Here is a 17,705-nt window from a genome sequence, read left to right as displayed (position 1 = left end):
AGAGTATTTCTTACCCATTTTGCACCTCCAATGCCTGGACTAGAACCTACACACACTCAGTGAATAAATGGCTTAAGCTCAAGAATGGCTCAACCTACACACACTCAGTGAATAAAAGGCCAACAAAACACATTGCATTTTCAAGAATAGTTTTGCGACCAAACTTAAAAGCATTACTCAAGACTTGGGGAAAACCACAGAGCATCTTACATTAATTTGTTCAGCATAAAGATATCAGGAATTCTATATGTACATATATATACCTGAGTATATACAATATACATATATAATATGTATATATGCATATATAATATACATAATATGTATATATAAAATATCATGAGGAACTAAAATAATCAAGCATTGGGTGTTAGCTTTCCATACAAGACATATGCCTCTTCAAAACACAAAGGTGAAGACTGAGATAAAATGGAACTCAAGAGGGGGCGCCTAGCTGCCACAGTCAGTAGAACATTTGACTCTTGAGCTAAGGGCCATAAGTTCAAGCCCCACATGGAGCATGGAGCCTACCTACCTACAAAACACACACACACAAACAAAAACAAAACTCAAATGTCAAAAGCATGAAGGAACAAGAGGGCCAGGGTACAATTTAAATCAGCTACATCTAGAAGCCTCGAAGTTAGCTTTTAGAGGGTAGTAAATTGTAGAACCAACTGTTCCTAAAGATAGAAGGCAGGGAAATGGACAGAAGTTCTCCAGAATGCAAATGATTTTTACTTATCGTGGACCAATAATGTGTGGGTGTATAGAGATAATGGTATCTAGGGTCTTGTATCTAACTGACATTCAAAGAGCTGTAACTAAAAATTCCAGGAATTACCCTAAATGACCTGACCTGGCATAACACGAAGGGTGTTCCCTAATTGTAATTAATTTCTTATGGTAACTCGGTGAACTAAGCCTCCCTCAGCTAGGAACAACTGCAAACCTAAACATTTTCCCTAGATCTACAGGACGTTTATCTTTCTTCCCTAGATCTACAGGACGTTATATATCTATAAAAATGTTTCTTCAAAGGAAAATCTCAGCCTAGTACATGGAATTCATTTCTAGCCATCTTTTAATGTTTGTTGTCTTTGCAAGGCTGTTGACAGTGTGCCTATATACCAGCATGTATTTCTTTAATAGAGATCTTCTCTCTCCGTGGAGTTTAAAGCATTGTATAAGGATTTTCCATTTTAAATGAATTTAAGATCCAGACTTGATAAAACACAGGACATCTTCATTCTATTTAACCTAAAGCTTTCAACTGAAGGCATCTTTTAGGTCTGAAAAGATTCTAACAAACTTTCTCAAAGCCCAGCTCTGTTAGGAATTGCCAAGACACCTCTAAAAAAAGAAGAAAGAAAGAAGAAAAAAGAAAGAAGAAAAGAAAGAAAGAAAGAAAGAAAGAAAGAAAGAAAGAAAGAAAGAAAGAAAGAAAGAAGAAAGAAAGAAAACCTACCAAAATTATGTATTTTCATGATTTTCATGACATGAGTAGGACCTAAGGAAAAATTCTCAGAGCCTGAGAGTGCGCATTAAGCACTAAACCCATGGCAAGGAGGAAAAATAAACCATTAACTGCGGATTTTTTTTTTTTTTTCCAAACTGTTAATTGGGGTCCTGGCAAACACCTGCATCCTAGGAACAGAATTCAGTTCAACTTTGTCCTAACCTTCTCCTCCAAATCCCTTCTCTGGCCTTTAATCTTCAGAAAGGAGATGGGTATTAAAAACTAAAGGAAGAAAGAGGGGCACCTGGATGGCTCAGTTGGTTAAGCAACCAACTCCTGATTTCCACTCAGATCATTTCAGTGAGCTCGAGCCCCACAGAGCATGGAGTCTGCTTAAGATTCTCTCCTTCTCCCTCTGCCCCTCCTCATGGGTGCGCTCGCTCTCTCTCTCTCTCTCTCAAAAAAAACCAAAAAACAAAAAAACTAAAGGAAGAAACACTATCTGTTCAAGGTGTATGGGGCTGTAGCAGTTGCGAGCAAAGGCTGGTCTAGGACAGCATTTCCCAACCTTAGCACTGTCCCCCCCAATTGACATTGGGGGACAAGTATTTCTTTGTTGTGAGGGGCTGTCCCATGCATTGCAGGTTGTTTAACAGCATAGATGCCAGTACTACCCCACCCCCCACCAATGGTGGCAACCCATGTCTCCAGACATTGCCATGAGTACCCTGGAGGACAGTCTTCCCCAGCCGAGAAGCACTGGTCTAGAACCACCCTATATGTCACCAATATTCTCTATCCCGAATGGGATCTAGGAATCAAGTCTGTAAGACCTTTGCAAGATGTGGACAAGCCATGTAACCTAGCAGTTTTCCTCCTAGGATTCAATGCCAGAGTGATCACCCTTCTAACTCAACTCCCTTCTGCCACTTGCTCCTACCACCTCCATCTTCCCTTTTGAGATTCCTTCCCTTTTACAGGTTTGAACCATGGAAGTAAAAGGACTTAGAAAAATTGGGAGTTGTGTAAAACATGTCTCATCTCAAATCTTTTTTTTTTTTAAGATTTTATTTATTTATTTGTGAGAGACACAGGCAGAGAGAGAAGCAGGCTCCATGCAGGGAGCCTGACTCGATCCCAGAACTCCAGGGTCACATCCTGAGCCAAAGGCAGACGCTCAACCGCTGAGCCACCCAGGCTTCCCTCTTCCCCCCTTGCTACTCAATTTTAAAGGCAGGGAAATCAAAAGCCAGAAAAGTGAAGTGCCATGTCCAAGGTCACATATCTGCTAAACCAGCAGCAGATGTTGGTAAGAAGCCTGGGTCCTGGTGCAAGATTTTCCCAAACTTGACCTTATGTAGGCAGCTTTGCAACAGTCTGAATCCTGACCACTCTTTACTCTGGGCAGGTTGCTTGACCTAGCAGCACCTCATTTCCACACCTGCCAAATAAGGATCATAGTAGAACCTACTTCTTAAGGGTACTTCTGTTGGTTGAAGAAGCTCATGCCCAGCATACAGTAGGTGCTCATTCAATGTCAGCCATCATTATTAGCCACTGTTATTTTTTTGCTTTCAACTTTCAACTCCAAATATTTTCTTACAGATAGCTGTTCAGCAGTAACCCAGGGCAAGCCTCACTTCTTTCTTTCTCTGATTATCAAGGGTCCACAACATAGCAGCTCCTCACCAGTCTTTCGTATTAAACACAGAATTTAAAGAAATGTGAAACCTTCAGACACTACATATCCTTTTGGAAAGTGACCCGTCTTGTGCATAAACCCAAATCACACCACTTGGCCCAATTAAGCAATAATAAATCTGATCATGCCTCATGGGCTCCAGGGTGTTGACACACCAGAATGCAAGGCTGCAGCCGTTGATGGTTTCTATAGGCATGATTACAAAACATTATCCACTGTAACTTCTTCTCCCACTTCCACTCACCCACCACTAATAATTGATGACTTTTTAAATCATTACATTTCTGGGCTGAAGTTTTCCAGTGCTTTTTAATAGTATTTTATTCCTACAGATTTAAAAATATATGTGGGGTTTTTTTTTTTTTTTTTTTTTTAGGAAAACCACTGATGGGGAGAAGGGCTGGCGGTGGTGGTACTAAAACATAAAACAGATAATGCTTCCCATTCCCCTAAGCCCCCAAAGCCATATGCCTCATTTGCAATCACACCCCCAGGACTTGCTCTACAAGTCCAAAAAATGGGTTTGCTAGAGATACAAATCAGCTTTGCACAATGTAGTTGAAAGTGTGTCTACATTGGCCTCCAGTTCCCACTTACATAACATGCAGAAGTGCAGAGGACTCTTTGTAACATTAGGTAAGGAAGAGACAAGAAATATATTTGTGTATTCCAAATGGATCCATTTTTAAGCACCAACATGTACAGCTCGAATCTGCATGCCTGTAAGTGGTTATAACTCACAAGGAAATCCAGTTTCATCCCATATTTTTCTTTTGTAATATGGGATGAATCTTTGTTCATGCATGATTTATACTTAGTTTCCAATATTAAATGTTCTTCAATACTGATTGGAACATAATGTGAATCAAACATGTTTTTTATATTAAATATACATTTAATTATCTTGGCATATATATTTATCATACATCAATATATAAGATATTAACTATATAATACAAATGTCAAGCATTTAATATTGAAATATTAAATACATATAGGATTAATTTGAATTAGAAAAGATTTTCAATGGCTAAAATCATACTTTAGATTTTTTTTTTTTTTAAGATTTATTTATTGGGGATCCCTGGGTGGCTCATTGGTTTAATGCCTGCCTTCAGCCCAGGGTGTGATCCTGGAGACCTGGGATCGAGTCCCACGTCAGGCTCCTGCATGGAGCCTGCTTCTCCCTCTGCCTGTGTCTCTGCCTCTCTCTCTGTTTCTCTCATGAATAAATAAATAATTTATTCATGAGAGAGACAGAGGCAGAGACACAGGCAGAGGAAGAACTAGGCTCCTTGCAGAAAGCCCAATGTGGAACTTGATCCCAGATCCCAGGATCACACCCTGAGCTGAAGGTAGACACTCAACCACTAAGCCACCCAGGCAGCCCCTACTTAAGATTTTTTTTTAATTTTTTTACTATTTTATTTTTAAGTAATCTCTACACCCAACACAGGGCTCGACCTCACAACCCCAAGATCAAGAGTTGCCTGCTCTACCCACTGAGCCAGCCAGGAGCCCCAAGATTTTTTAATGTTAACCCACCACCCCCACCATCAGTTTTCCATACAGTAGATACTCAGTGTTAGAATATTCTTTTGTCATTTGGGATATATAAATAAAGGTCACACACTTAACCTGTATTTGTAAATCTGGCCATAGTGAGAAAGAGAGAAATATTAAAATATAAAATAGTTGCCTAGAAGAAGTGCCTCCTGTTTTGCTAATGGCACTGGATACAAAGGGAAACTGAACATCTCCCTGTGAAGTTTAACAGGCAACTCAGTAAACATGCCCAAACTAGAGCTCTTGATTCCCTTTGCTCCCCTCAAATCTGCTCTCCTTCAGTCTCCCCACTGCACCCAGTAACTTAAGCTAGAATCCTCATTCCTTCCCTCACTCCTATGTCCAGGCCATCACCAAATCTTGCTATTTCCACCAGTTGGTGAAACTCCTGCCACTGCTGAACAGACACTATAGAAAAAGGCAGGAGGAGGCACAGAAGAATCATATGCTTCTCTCCATGTTCACTGCCAGTCTTTCTTGCCACATCTGCTAGGACAACCTCCCTCCAATCCAGGCTTCACCCAGCAGTCACTTATCTTTTAACTAGCAAACCACCTCTCATGGCTTTCCACTGGGCTCAGGAGGAACAAATTGCAGACTCTTTCCCATGGTCTTGACAAGCCTAAATACTCTAGGTCTCAGTAACCCCCAAACCCTACCTCATCCCCCTCTGCCCTTCACTCTAGCACTGCAGCATATCAGCCTTCTTTATGACCCCCAACATGCCAAGCTTTCCCAGGCTTAGGATCTTCATAAATGCTATTCTATCCAGTGAGGATCTTCCCATCCATCAGATGCCTTCAGCATCCAGCTTCCTGGAGGAGACTTCTTAGACCACCCAGGTAGGAGAGTCCCACCTACGATCATCGATTTAGTACTTGGTAGTTCCTTCAGAGTACTGAATCCCAGCTACACCCCTAAGAAAGCCCCTTGAGGGCAAAGAACTTTTATTCTCCCCTGCATACCTGGTACCTAGTGTCTGGCACATCGCAGCTACTCGACAAATAACAGCTGAGTCTCTGTCTACATAAGAAAAATAGGTCTTTCACTGTCTAGTTTATTAAATCATTTTAGTTCATATTTACCTTTTGTTTTCAAGTGTACCTATTTACTAGGTCTGTATTTTGATAATTTTTTCTAACTTATAAATAATGACACCAGCTCTGTCTACATAGTACATTGTTAAAGATAAGTCTAATTTAACATTTGTGTGTTATTCTCTTTTTTTTTTTTTTCTTTTTTAATTCATGATAGACACAGAGAGAGAGGCATAGGCAGAGGGAGGAAGCCTGATGCGGGACTTGATCCCAGGATCATGACTGAGCCAAAGGCAGAGACGCTCAACCACTGAGCCACCAGGTGCCCCTGTGCTGTTCATTTTTAATGTCCCATTCAGTACATATAGTAAGAAGATGATTTGCAGGAAATACTAGAATTATTAGCTGTTTATTATGTATATTTAGTTTTTTTAATTTCCCAACAAATTTTCCAGGGACTCTTAATTGCAATGATAGCTTCCAAACCAACTTGGAGGTGAAAAAAAAATCCAAATAATTTTCACTGGGCCACAAGCCATGATCAACAAAGGTCCAAAGTAAATCCAGGATCTTCACCGTACCTTCAGCAGAACGTATATACTATTGCCTTTTTAATGCAAAGAACCTTGCTGGACGGAGTAGATGCTCACCTTGAGAGCAGTCCTAGTGTTTCCAAGCCTAATAGCCACAGTTCTACCAGCCTTTGGAGAAGCTCTTTCCAGTGCCATGGGGGAGCTCTAAAAAAGGCAGGTGGACACACACAGAGAGCTTGCCACCGAGGACCAAGAAGTGCAATTTTGCCAAACCAAGTTAACCATGCAAAGGAGACAAGGAGGCCAGGGCCAGCAAACAAATACAACAGATCAGAGAGTTGTTATGCCACTCAGTAGAAGGCAAGAGCAAGGTTTTGTGCAAAGGTGCTGGGGAAATATTAAAGATACAGACAACGACAGTACCACTCTCATTGCATGCCATGTCAAGGCAAAATACCTAAATGAGCTCTATCTACAATCAAGAAAAATCTAGATGGAGTCCTGTAACAGCAATAGGTATTTTTGGCAGAATCTCAAAGGTTAAAAGAGATAGTTAAAAAAACAACAACTCAACAGTTACTTCCAGAACAATCATTAATTATAATTAAATGACAATAGAAAAAGTAATAAACTATATAATAACATGAGTTAGACAAGTAATTATCTGTAGGGCATGCAATTCACAAGACTGGTTCAAAACAGGGCTGTAAGAATTAGATGGAAATCACAAAAAGATTGCCAAATATGAGGCTTTGATTTGGAAACAGAGCAGAGCTGAAATGATTGCGCCATCCCCACACTCAGCCCTACCTTGCTCTTTACTTAGTCATCAGCCTCCATCAAGGGCTCCTGGTGGCACAGAAAATAATGAAACCAGAGAAAAACATGGCAGCTTCATAGGGGAGGTCTGGGAGAAAAATCAGGCTTATTCAGAAAGATGTGTTCATGGCTGTATTTTGAGTAGAACACTCAGTCATATTTGTGCTGTCCCAAAGCCTGTGTGTTTTCTTCATTCATTCATTCATTCATTCACTCAACAAATATTTACTGAGTAGCTACTTTGTGGTAGACTCCACTCTAAGGTACTTGGGATACATCAATAAATGAAGCAGACACTCTACTGGGAAGAGACAATCATTCTATCATCATATAGCATGTTAAGAAGTACCAAATAAAAAAATAAAGCAGGGTAGGGAGATAGTGCCAACAGGAAGGAGAAAGTGCTGTTTTAGTTAAAGGAAGGAAGAACAAAGACTTGAAAGAAGTGAAAAAGTGAGCCATGCAGATATTTGGGGGAAATGGCTCAGAGGGAGGGAGCAGCTAGTGCAAAGGCCCTGAGGCATGAAACTGTGGCTAAAGCAGAGTGAGTAAAGGACTGAGTAATAAGAGGTAATGGGACTAGAAATATAGTGCCTCACTGGCTGTCACTGAGATGCAGAGGGGGTATCTCAGCGAGGGACTGACATGATCTGCCTTCTGTTTTTAAATAGTCCTTCTGGGGGTGCCTGGGCGGCTCAGTCAGTTAAGCATCTGCCTTTGACTCAGGTCAATCTTGGGGTTCTGTGATCCAGCCCAACATGGGGCTCCCTGCTGAGCTTCTCCCTCTCCCCCTTGCTCTCGCATGTTCTCTCTCTCTCTCTCCCTCTCTCTTAATAAATAACATCTTCAAAAAAAAATTTTCCTTCTAGGGGTACCTGGGTGGCTCAGTCAGTTAAGTGTCGGACTCTTGATTTTGGCTTAGGTCATGATCTCAGGGTTGTGAGATCGAGCCCACAAGGGATCCGCACTCAGCTCAGCTCGAAATCTACCTGAGATTCTCTCTCCCTCTGCCCTTCCTTCTGCACTCGTGCTCTCTCGCCCTCTCTCTCTCTCAAATGCATAAGTAAAATTTTTTAAAAAATAAACCTTTTAGGCACTATATCGAGAACAGTGTAGGGGTAAGGGCAGAAGTGAAAGCAAGGAGAACAGAAAGCAGATTCTGCAGTTCCAATGATTAGTTCACCGACTAGTTCTAGTCAGTAGAGAAAGGGAAGACCCGTGACAAATTACTAGGATGTGTGAGAACATGGGTGTTACCATTGATGTCAGGGTCTGTGTGCCTCCTACAGTCACTACCGGGGAGCGACTCCTTCTAGGTTCCCCTCTGGGAAGATTGCTGAGAGAATATTCCATGATCCCTGCCTTCCCAGGCTTGGTCTCAGGGCCAGGAGTGCGTCTCTGCAGATGGAGCAACTGCAAAGACAGGACACACATCTGAGCTGGTAGTTTGTGTTTACTCACTGGCAAATCTACATAGAACTTGAGGTGGATCCTGGAACACACAATGAAGGGCAAAGAGCAAAGGAGGTGCCTGAGCCAAACTATTGTTTGCACTGAGTGCGAAGAGCTAACTGCTAGCCTCTTCCTGGATTCCCTTTGCTAAGCAAATAGGATTTTTCACTACAGGCAACTCTCTCAATGCTTCTTGATCATCTGTCCTCCTTCCTCACCACTTTTCCTCAGCCAAGAGTACAGTACCAGGCCACTGACAAAACCACACCATTGTGGCTCACGGATCTGTGGGTTCACCTAACATTATTTCCTCTCCTGGAGCTCTCTGTTCATTTCCCCTAATTTGGGGAAGATGTACTTTTCCCTAATAATTATCTAATAAATTTCTCCTAATTTTGAGAAAATGCCTTTCTTCCTTTTCTCATAGTTACCTAGCAACAAGTCTGAGCTTTTTGAAGGATGTTAAAAAGCAGAGAAAAGAAGTATAAACTTTTAAACAATGCAGTGGGCACCCAAGCACTGTAAAAATTCAGCCCTTCCCTACCCCTGGCCTCCCCCACCCTGCCAAGCTTTCAGAGGCTGGGCAGTGGATAGGGCTTCTGTTCTGGCTCAGTCCTGTCTGAGTTCACTACAGCTCTAACATATTTCCTCTAACAACTTTTGGTAAAATGCTTGTGGAAAAAGAAAGAAGTCCTGCAAATACAAGGCGCCCGGCTGGCTCAGCCCATAGAGCATGGAACTCTTGATCTCAGGGTCCTAAGGTCAAGCCTCACACTGAAGCTAGAGCTTACTTTAAAAGAAAAAAAAAAAAAAAAAAGTATGTACTACATACCCATGGAATGCAAATATGCCATTATTTTACATTGCAATGCATCCGGGCAAAGAAATTCTTATTTATTGGGCACTCAACTATAAACTAGAGACATTGACAGATACAAATATTATTTAGACACAAATCCTATCTCCAAGGAACTTAATTTGGGTTTGACAGGGAAAACAGTGAATCTACAAAAGTAAGAAGTGATATAAAATGCCATGAGAAGTACACAGATAAGGCACTGTGGCAGTTCTAAGAAAGTCCCATATTATATAGCATGATCATGACTAGTTAATACTAACCAACAAAAGTCACAATAGGAACTATTTAGGTTTGCTATATTTAGGTTTTTTTTACACAGAATATTTCTATTTACATTAGCCCTGAGAATTTTTTTTAATTTTATTTTTTGAAGTAATCTGTACACTCAATGTGGGGCTTACACCTACAACCCCAAGATCAAGAGTCACATGCTCTACTGACTGAGCCAGCCAGGCACCCCACTATTTCTGAGAATCTATACTCAGTTTTCAGCATAACACCCAGTGGTCTCTCACCAAAAGATATAACAGTATTATTCCTTTTGTCTCTAATCAACATCTTTTGTTTCCCTAGAGAAAGAGGGGGAAAAAAATGTCCCTTGGTGATTCTAGATAAAATTTTCTCCATACAACCAAATACAAAAACCAAAAGTAACTTAGCAAAATAGTGCCTGTGTACAATGGCAATGGCCACTTGTTCAAAGCCAAACAGCGAGGTTAGGAAGAGAATCCTGGCTTCCAACCAGCAAAAGAGCTCGTGTGAAAAAACTCTTACATGAAGTAGGGTGGTGAGATAAGAATTCAAACACAGAAATACATCAAAACATGATACGTATGCATATCACGTTGACTATGTACCAGGTTATATTGACTACTCGCCCTGTGGCATTCAAACTCTGCTCATACAGTAATCTGTTTAATCCTATAACAGCCCTGTAAAGTGGACATTTTACAGTTGGGGAAACTGAGTCACAGGGGGGTTGATTTTCTTCTTTTTTTGTTTTATTTTTTAGGTAACCACCTAACGTCCCCTGGCTCATAAGTGGCAAAAGCAGGATGTGAATCAAGGCAGTCCATACCTTAGCCACTCTGCCAAGGAGTTTGAATTTAGCGCAATCGTCATCTGTTTTCCCCAAACTGTCATTTTCACTCTGGCTAACCATCTTTTCTTTCTTTTCACCTATGACCAAATTTTGCTGATTACCTTATGAACAAACTAATCCACAGAAGTGAGCTCTCCTCTGCATCAGCATGCTGCAGTTTTGGTCTTCTATCCTCTAACTGAACTCCAAGGAAAACCATTATATTCTTCCCTGGGAAAGTCTAATATAGTGAGATCATCTGCATGGAGAAATAGATCATAGATAGCAGCTGGCAGAGTAAACACACACACACACACACACACACACACACACACACACACACACATCAGGTCATTGAATTTTCTGTTAATAATAAGTTTCAGTGCCCCATTGAGTTTCCTGTGCCACCAAATCCTCCCAGTTACAGTTACACAAAGGCAACTTTGTCTTGGGAAGTCCACTGAGAAGATGGGCCTAATCTTGGCAAGAGCTTGGTGTACTGAGGACTGTGTTATTATTTTTAAAAATAAATGACAACAAACAGAAAGAAATATTAGTTAAGCTGTCTTTTCAAAAGTCACAGTGCTATCATCATCCTGGACATAGATTCCCACTTTTAGAAGATGAATATTTGACCTGAGCTGGAAAGGCCCAAATAACCATTTTCAGAATGGGTGTCAAATTGATCTATGAGAATTAGCACCTGAAAAAAAAAAATCTTCTTCATTTTATTAAATACTCTTTTTTTCTTTTGGCACGATGTAAAATGCTTTACAAAAATGATTGAGCCAGGTCTCAGCGCTCTGAAAGGTAAATATTTTTATTATAATTTTTACAGGTTGGCATTTCCTTGGTCAGGTAGGGGCATCCTGTTCCTGTTTCAGTGCACAATGCCCCACATTCATTGTACCCCCACCCACTGCCCATTGGCACATATAGTTAACTCTTGCTCACCCACGTGTGGATTACCCATAGTTTCTGGGATCAAATTGTCTTTCTCCCCAGGGGATTGAGGAATATGAGTAAAATTGACTATTAGCCAAAGCAAAGCACAATCCAGAGGCTAAAACTATGAGCAACTCCCCTTTCATTCAACATGTACACACCTGGCATTTACCATGGTCTTGGCACTGGGCCACCATGTTCCTAAGAATCACAAAAGTACAGCACCCCCAAAGACAAATATCATGATTTGAGGAGGCTGGAGATTTTGTGATGAACGTGAATGGCTGTAACTTATAAATAAGATATTTTGCACTACCAGGAATCTGCTGAGACTAAAACATTGACATTTTCCCAAAAATCACAAAGGGTTTTCAGGGTTACCCCAGCACTTTGTTTTCTCCTGATGTCATCTCTCTTAAATGGCCTTCGAAAAAGCAGAGATAGTACTTTTGATTTCTAAAATGACTCCACTCTTAAGACATGATAGGGTTTATCAAAAGAGCAACCATAAACTACAATCAATCATTTCTGGCAGAGTATCAGTTTACGTATGCTCTGTATTTCACAAACACATAAACCACGTACTTCTAAATGTACCTACAAATCATTTTTGCACAAATGAAATTCCTATGATGACAACAACTGAATATTCACAACAAAACAGAATGCTCGTTTTATGCTCATATGCTATATAAACTGAGCTGTGATTTTTTTTTTCTTCTGGGTGTCCTTAAACCACAGCAGAAAGTAGAGAAAAGACAGAGTGGAACGCAGTAAGATGGATGCGAGTTTCTTTTGTAATCAGTTTACTTATGGTCCTACCAAGGGATATCTTGAGCCCATTCAAATTAGCCATCTATTGCAGTGTGCTGGGAACATTTCAATTACAAAAGGGGGGCAGAGGTGAGCCTCAAATTCCTATGGTTGCCAGTTCACCTGCCACGGTTAGAGGGCATTAATAAATCTCCATGGGAGCTTTCTGGTGAATTCCATGTTACCAACAGTGTTGGGAACTCACCTGTTTCTTGACCGTGTACTCCTCCAGACACTCTCCCCCTTTCTACTTTTCCTAGAAAATTCCTCCCTCGCCCCTTTTTCAGGACAAAATAGAAAAGGTTCTAAGAAGAAGGGACACATCAACTGTAAGGGGAGATGATCTTGGCCCTCAGTCTCCTCTCCCCCATACAGATGCCAATAGAAACGAAAGGGAAGCAACTCTGAGATAAGTAGAAACCACCAGAAATCAAGTGCAGTCCACCTTGGGAGAGTTTTCCTGACAAGATGGTTCAGACCACACACAACAAGTGGCAAGGCGCCATTTCCCCCTAAATCCCTCCAGCCTGAGGTGGTTCCAACAACTCGAGGTGGCAACTGAACAATCACCCATTGTCATTCCCACCACAGTTCTCTCCTGGAGAATCTAAGGCCTCCTACCTCATAATCCAAGTCATTCCTGCCTTGCCCCTCTTGAAAGTCTTTTTCCAGTTGTTCTTTGAGGCAATTACTCCAAGCAGGTGGTTGTTTGACTCACACGTCTCTTACAACACGAAACCAGAAAATTGACAGCATCATAAGACACAGAAACAGCTCCCAAGAGGAAAACTATATCTCTTCATCAGACCAGTGGTTGAGACATGCCAATAATCTCTAACTCGGAACCATTCTGACAACCACTTTCAAAACTGCAGTCACGTCTTCCTAGTAACTCAAATGTTCAGCACACAAAATCTAGATTCAGGCAAAGCACATCCTTTTTCTAAATCTTATGAATCCCAAACCTAAGCCCTCGTCAGAGTAAGTTTTTTCTAGGATCATGCATCCTCTGGGAAAACCTAATCACCGTTTCACTTGAACCTCTTGTCCATTTTTGAACTCCCCTACACCTATTCCTCTGCCTGTTCCTGAAAAACCAGAAGGGCTTGGAAATGTGGAGCTGGAATCTTGTCTGAAACAGGCAAATACTTTCCTATAGCAGTCAAAGCTCAATCATCTATCTGAGACTCTTGATCTTAATCTTCAGATCAAGAGTAGGATTTGGAAAGTAAATGCGTTTGTGAAAAAAATAATAATTTCATCTACTTTAACCTTCTAATCTTTGTTTAACTTACCTAGAACAGGTTCCACTACTAATAAACCAAAGAGAACAGTCCAATCTGAATATTCTTATCATGTGAGGGAAAAAAAAATGTGAGTAGTCTTAAACACTAGTTGGAGCAACTATACAGGACTCGTGTCCAGAAGCACAATTCCCTTGCTTTCTCTCTTGAGTCTATCTTCGGTGTCACCAACTGTTTTGGTCAGAATCTTTCCAAAATTTAGCGCAGAGCAGAACAGGAGGGAATCAAAAACAATATGTTGACTATTAAAACAATAGAGTTTGGAGTATAATGATAATGCCATAATTTCAATTCTACAAGTTTCAGAAAACTCACTAACCAAGAGGAAGCTAAAGTGTCTTCAAAATTTAACTCATTTTTCCACATACGTTCAAAAAAGACCCTTGAACAGATGAATTTAGGAGTAGCCTAGTCAGGTAAAGAAGCATGACAGACAGGCTAGCAGCTTTGTCGTTGTCAGCTTATTTCCTCATTTAACAACTATTGAACGTTAATAACGAAGCTAGGCTTTTGTGAAATTTCTGATTCCTCATTCTCCAGTACGCAGTTATTAAGACAAAGAGGCCAACAGTACGCATATCAGAACAGGGTGAATGAAGGATAAGGTGGACAAGAAAAGATACAAAAACCCACATTTCTTTCTCTTCTTCGTCCTGTCTCACTTTCAGACTGAGATGGTTTTGTTTCCCTCCAAGATTTCAGATCATCAATCTGACAAAGATTGTTTAAATAAATAGCAACACAAACTCCCACAAAGCGCTATCTCATTGCCATATCCAAGAGGTTGTGTTTTCCGCCACTGACAACCTCTCACCATTTAGAATCCAATGGGCACCTGCAGTCCTCAAACGCTCTTGGTCTGAACACAGTCCTGCTTAAAACTGTGGCAACTTCTTCACGTTTTGGGCTGTCAACCCTTTGCTTTTTTGCTCCCCCAAAAAACGTGTGTGACTCTGGCATTAAAACTTTTAAAGAACGCTTTTTTTTTGCTAAGTGAAATAGGTTAGAGAAATAAAGAACACATTTCTAATCTGCATTCCTGCTAAAGACAAACGAGTGAGTCATTCAGATGCCACTACACTAGAAAAAAATTGCTTGATTTTTCATAAAAACCAGTGTGGCCTATAAATAAATACCTTGAGGACACTATCTTTCTATCACTTTGATAAGCCTCTAGAAAGAAGCCACATCCCCAAATGTCCTGGGACAGTATCCAAGAGTAGATAAACTTTTACCTAATTTAAAAAAAAATAATAACTTATTTATTTGAAAAATTCCCACGTCATTTATTTTAACTGATTTCTTAAATATCCGGTGACTGGTGACTCGTCAGCTGTCATAATCCATCAGGCCTACGCTTTTACACAGATTCGATTCCTAACTTTTAAACAACTAAGCCCCATGCTCAGTGTTACCTTTGGAGGTAAATTACTGCAAGAAGACATTCCTCCTCATTCCGGCCCCCCTCACCTTAACACTTAAATGAGATAGATGCCCGCCCGAATATTTCCTCAATCTCACTTTAATGGACTGATTCTACAAGTCACCTGTGCCTCTGCATGGCCCAATTATGTGTTTTCAAAGGTGGGGAGGGGAAAAAAAAAAATCTGTTTCTTGCATGGAAGAGGTTTCATCACCAGAGGAAACATGAGGGGGCTGACTATATGATTTTTCTGCTTTTCCAGAAGCTGACGCTTTTAAGATCCTTTTTTGAAACTATTTCTTTCCCACTAAATATATCAGAGTTTGCACGGAGAGTGTTACCAGGAGATCAGAGCTGAAGAGAGAAAAAGTAAAAAAAAAAAAAAAAAATTTCCAAAATTGGGACCCTGACCTTCGGGTGCAGGGAAGGTAGTCCGAGGGATTGGCAAAGCCCACCTTACCTTTGCAAAGTATCTGGAGTCGCCCACTTCGGAAATGAACACCATTCACAGCCCCGAAGCATCGGACACGGCTAGGAAGTAACCTACAACATCTTCTCGGCCTCCCTCTTTTTAATGTAAAACCAGAATAAGGAGTGTCCAGCTACTCCCCGCCGCGCCGCTTAAAGCAACAGATCTGCGGAGGCTGAGCTCCCGGCTCGGGGCGCTCGGGTTGGTCGCAAAGCCCGCGCCCCGGACACCCGCGCGGGGGAACTCTCGACGGGGCCAAGTCCCCGGGCGCCGGCTCCTCCCCGGCGCGGAGCGGGAGGCGGCAGCGGGGACCCGAGGGCAGCTCCCGGGGGCGCGGGGGGCGCGGGGGGCGCGCAGTCCCCGGCGGGAGCGCGAGCCCGAGCCCGAGCGCGAGCCCGAGCCCGACAGCGCGGGGTGCAGCCCGGGGGCAGTCGCCGAGCCGCCCCGGGAGCCCGGCGGCGTCGGGTCCCGGAGCTCCGCGCGGTGGCCTCCGCCCTCCTCCCGCCGCCCTCCCCCAGCCCAGGCCATTCGCCTCACAGTAGCCAGGTTGTCTCTCGTCTACTCCCTTCCCTTAAACTCACCAAACCAGATTTTTACTCCCAACACCGGCAACTTCCCGTAAATCTGCACTGAAATTTTATCCTGCTCGCTGAGCCTCCGCTGGCGAAAGGCCAGTGCAACATTCCTGTTGTTTTAGGAGCGCAGATACCTTGGCTGAAGGTTACCCCCACCCCACCCCACCCCCACAAAAAAAAAAAAAATTTTTTTTTTTTTTTAATTCTGCCTGGATGGGAGAGATTTGGGGACTTCAGCAGACAGACTCCTCTCCCCGCTCAGAAAGTCCCATCCATCTCAGGCATCCAGAAACGGCCCCAGGAGTGGCACCTGCTCCACCTGGGGACGTCTGTCCTCCGACGTCGGGCCCCCTCTGGGCTGATCAGAGAAGCGAAGCAGAACCATGTTTGCGGAATAAGGAACCTGCTGTGGAATCACGAGCCTCCCAGCACCAGCGCCCCCCCCCCCCCCCCGTGCTTCCCCCCTGGCACCGAGGTCGCCGGGGCAGGTAGTGTCCCCGCCAGCCCCGCGGCGGGCCTGCAGCCGGGGGACCTCCCGGAGTGTCCTTACCTGGGGCGCCGCAGCGCTCGGGCGGGCGCAGGAAGGAACGTCACGCGGCCGAAACCCTGACCTTTGCCGGGGCCTTCGCAGCAGGGCCTGGGGCCTGGGCGCTGCTCGTTCAGAAGTGGCTCATTTTAATGCGCCCTGACCTAAAGTTACAGCTGGTTTCTAGAAAGGGAACAAAAAACACTGCCTTTAAAAACAGCGGCCAAGCCCTCCCTTAACCTTGCCTGATCTCTGGGGAGTTGGCTCTAACCCCCACCCCATCCCCATCGCAGAGAAACCCGCAATCTGGGCCCCACCCCTCCGCGTTACCTGTTTATACAAGAGTTAAGGAGCCTCACGCATTTCAATAGAGCGCTAAGCCTGTTTGTAGGCGCGTAACCGGCCAACAGGAATCGAATTCTGTGACTAAACAAACTAGAAGAGGAAGCAGGCACCACCAGGAACCTAAAACGGAGTTGTGATTTCGGGTTGCAATGTCACCAACTGAGAAAAAAAAGAAAAAGAAAAAAAAAGAGTAGTTTCTCAGTGGGCTATTTTAATCCAAAAATGTTTTTTGCTGGTTAAATGAGTTAGTACATACGAAGAGCTTAGAACAGTGCGTGGCACGTAGCTAGCAGCCACTATTATTATTATTATTATTATTATTATCATCATCATCATCATCATTTGCATTTGCATTTGTACTGTGGCTTTTTTTCGGAAGTGGAGACGGCATGATCCGAGGTAGAAGTGGACTCCAGACCCAGCACGGCTATTCCCTAGCTGTTAACGCTGCGAGCAGGGTTTGGGGTTTTTTGTTTTTGTTTTTTGTTTCTTGTTTTTTAACTTCTCCCAGCTTCCGGAAGATTCTGATGATGAGACTTTAGCTCAGTTTCTGGAAGATTCCGATGATGAGAGTTTTGCCCACAGTCTTACACTGTAGACAGTTACGAATACAATGGAAAGTAAAGCTTCTGTAAAGGGGTGTCCAACTGATTTTTATCTCACTTAAAAGTTGCAAGATTGACAAACTACATGGAGATAAATTGGCCTGTGCATTCCACAAGTTCACTAATAGGAAACCCAGGACCAGCAATCAGCCTCAGATGTGTGCTTCATTCTAATTTAAATTTAGGCACTTC

The 17,705-nt window shown here is 42.6% G+C and overlaps 1 long non-coding RNA gene across 1 annotated transcript; it reads right to left on the bottom strand.

The window, feature by feature from the left end:
- Positions 1-4,637: 4,637 nt before the first annotated feature.
- LOC119876147 lies at positions 4,638-15,419 on the bottom strand. The gene is made up of 4 exons (XR_005357272.1): positions 10,631-15,419; positions 8,374-8,529; positions 7,108-7,146; positions 4,638-6,501 (listed from the first exon to the last, which is right to left on the bottom strand). It is a non-coding gene; the product is annotated as an uncharacterized LOC119876147 (long non-coding RNA).
- Between the last annotated feature and the right edge of the window lie 2,286 nt (positions 15,420-17,705).

Source organism: Canis lupus, chromosome 3 (genome assembly GCF_011100685.1).
Source record: "Canis lupus familiaris isolate Mischka breed German Shepherd chromosome 3, alternate assembly UU_Cfam_GSD_1.0, whole genome shotgun sequence".
Taxonomy (NCBI): domain Eukaryota; kingdom Metazoa; phylum Chordata; class Mammalia; order Carnivora; family Canidae; genus Canis; species Canis lupus.
The sequence above is the reverse complement of the archived record's forward strand: the minus strand, read 5'-3'. Positions and strand labels throughout refer to the sequence as shown.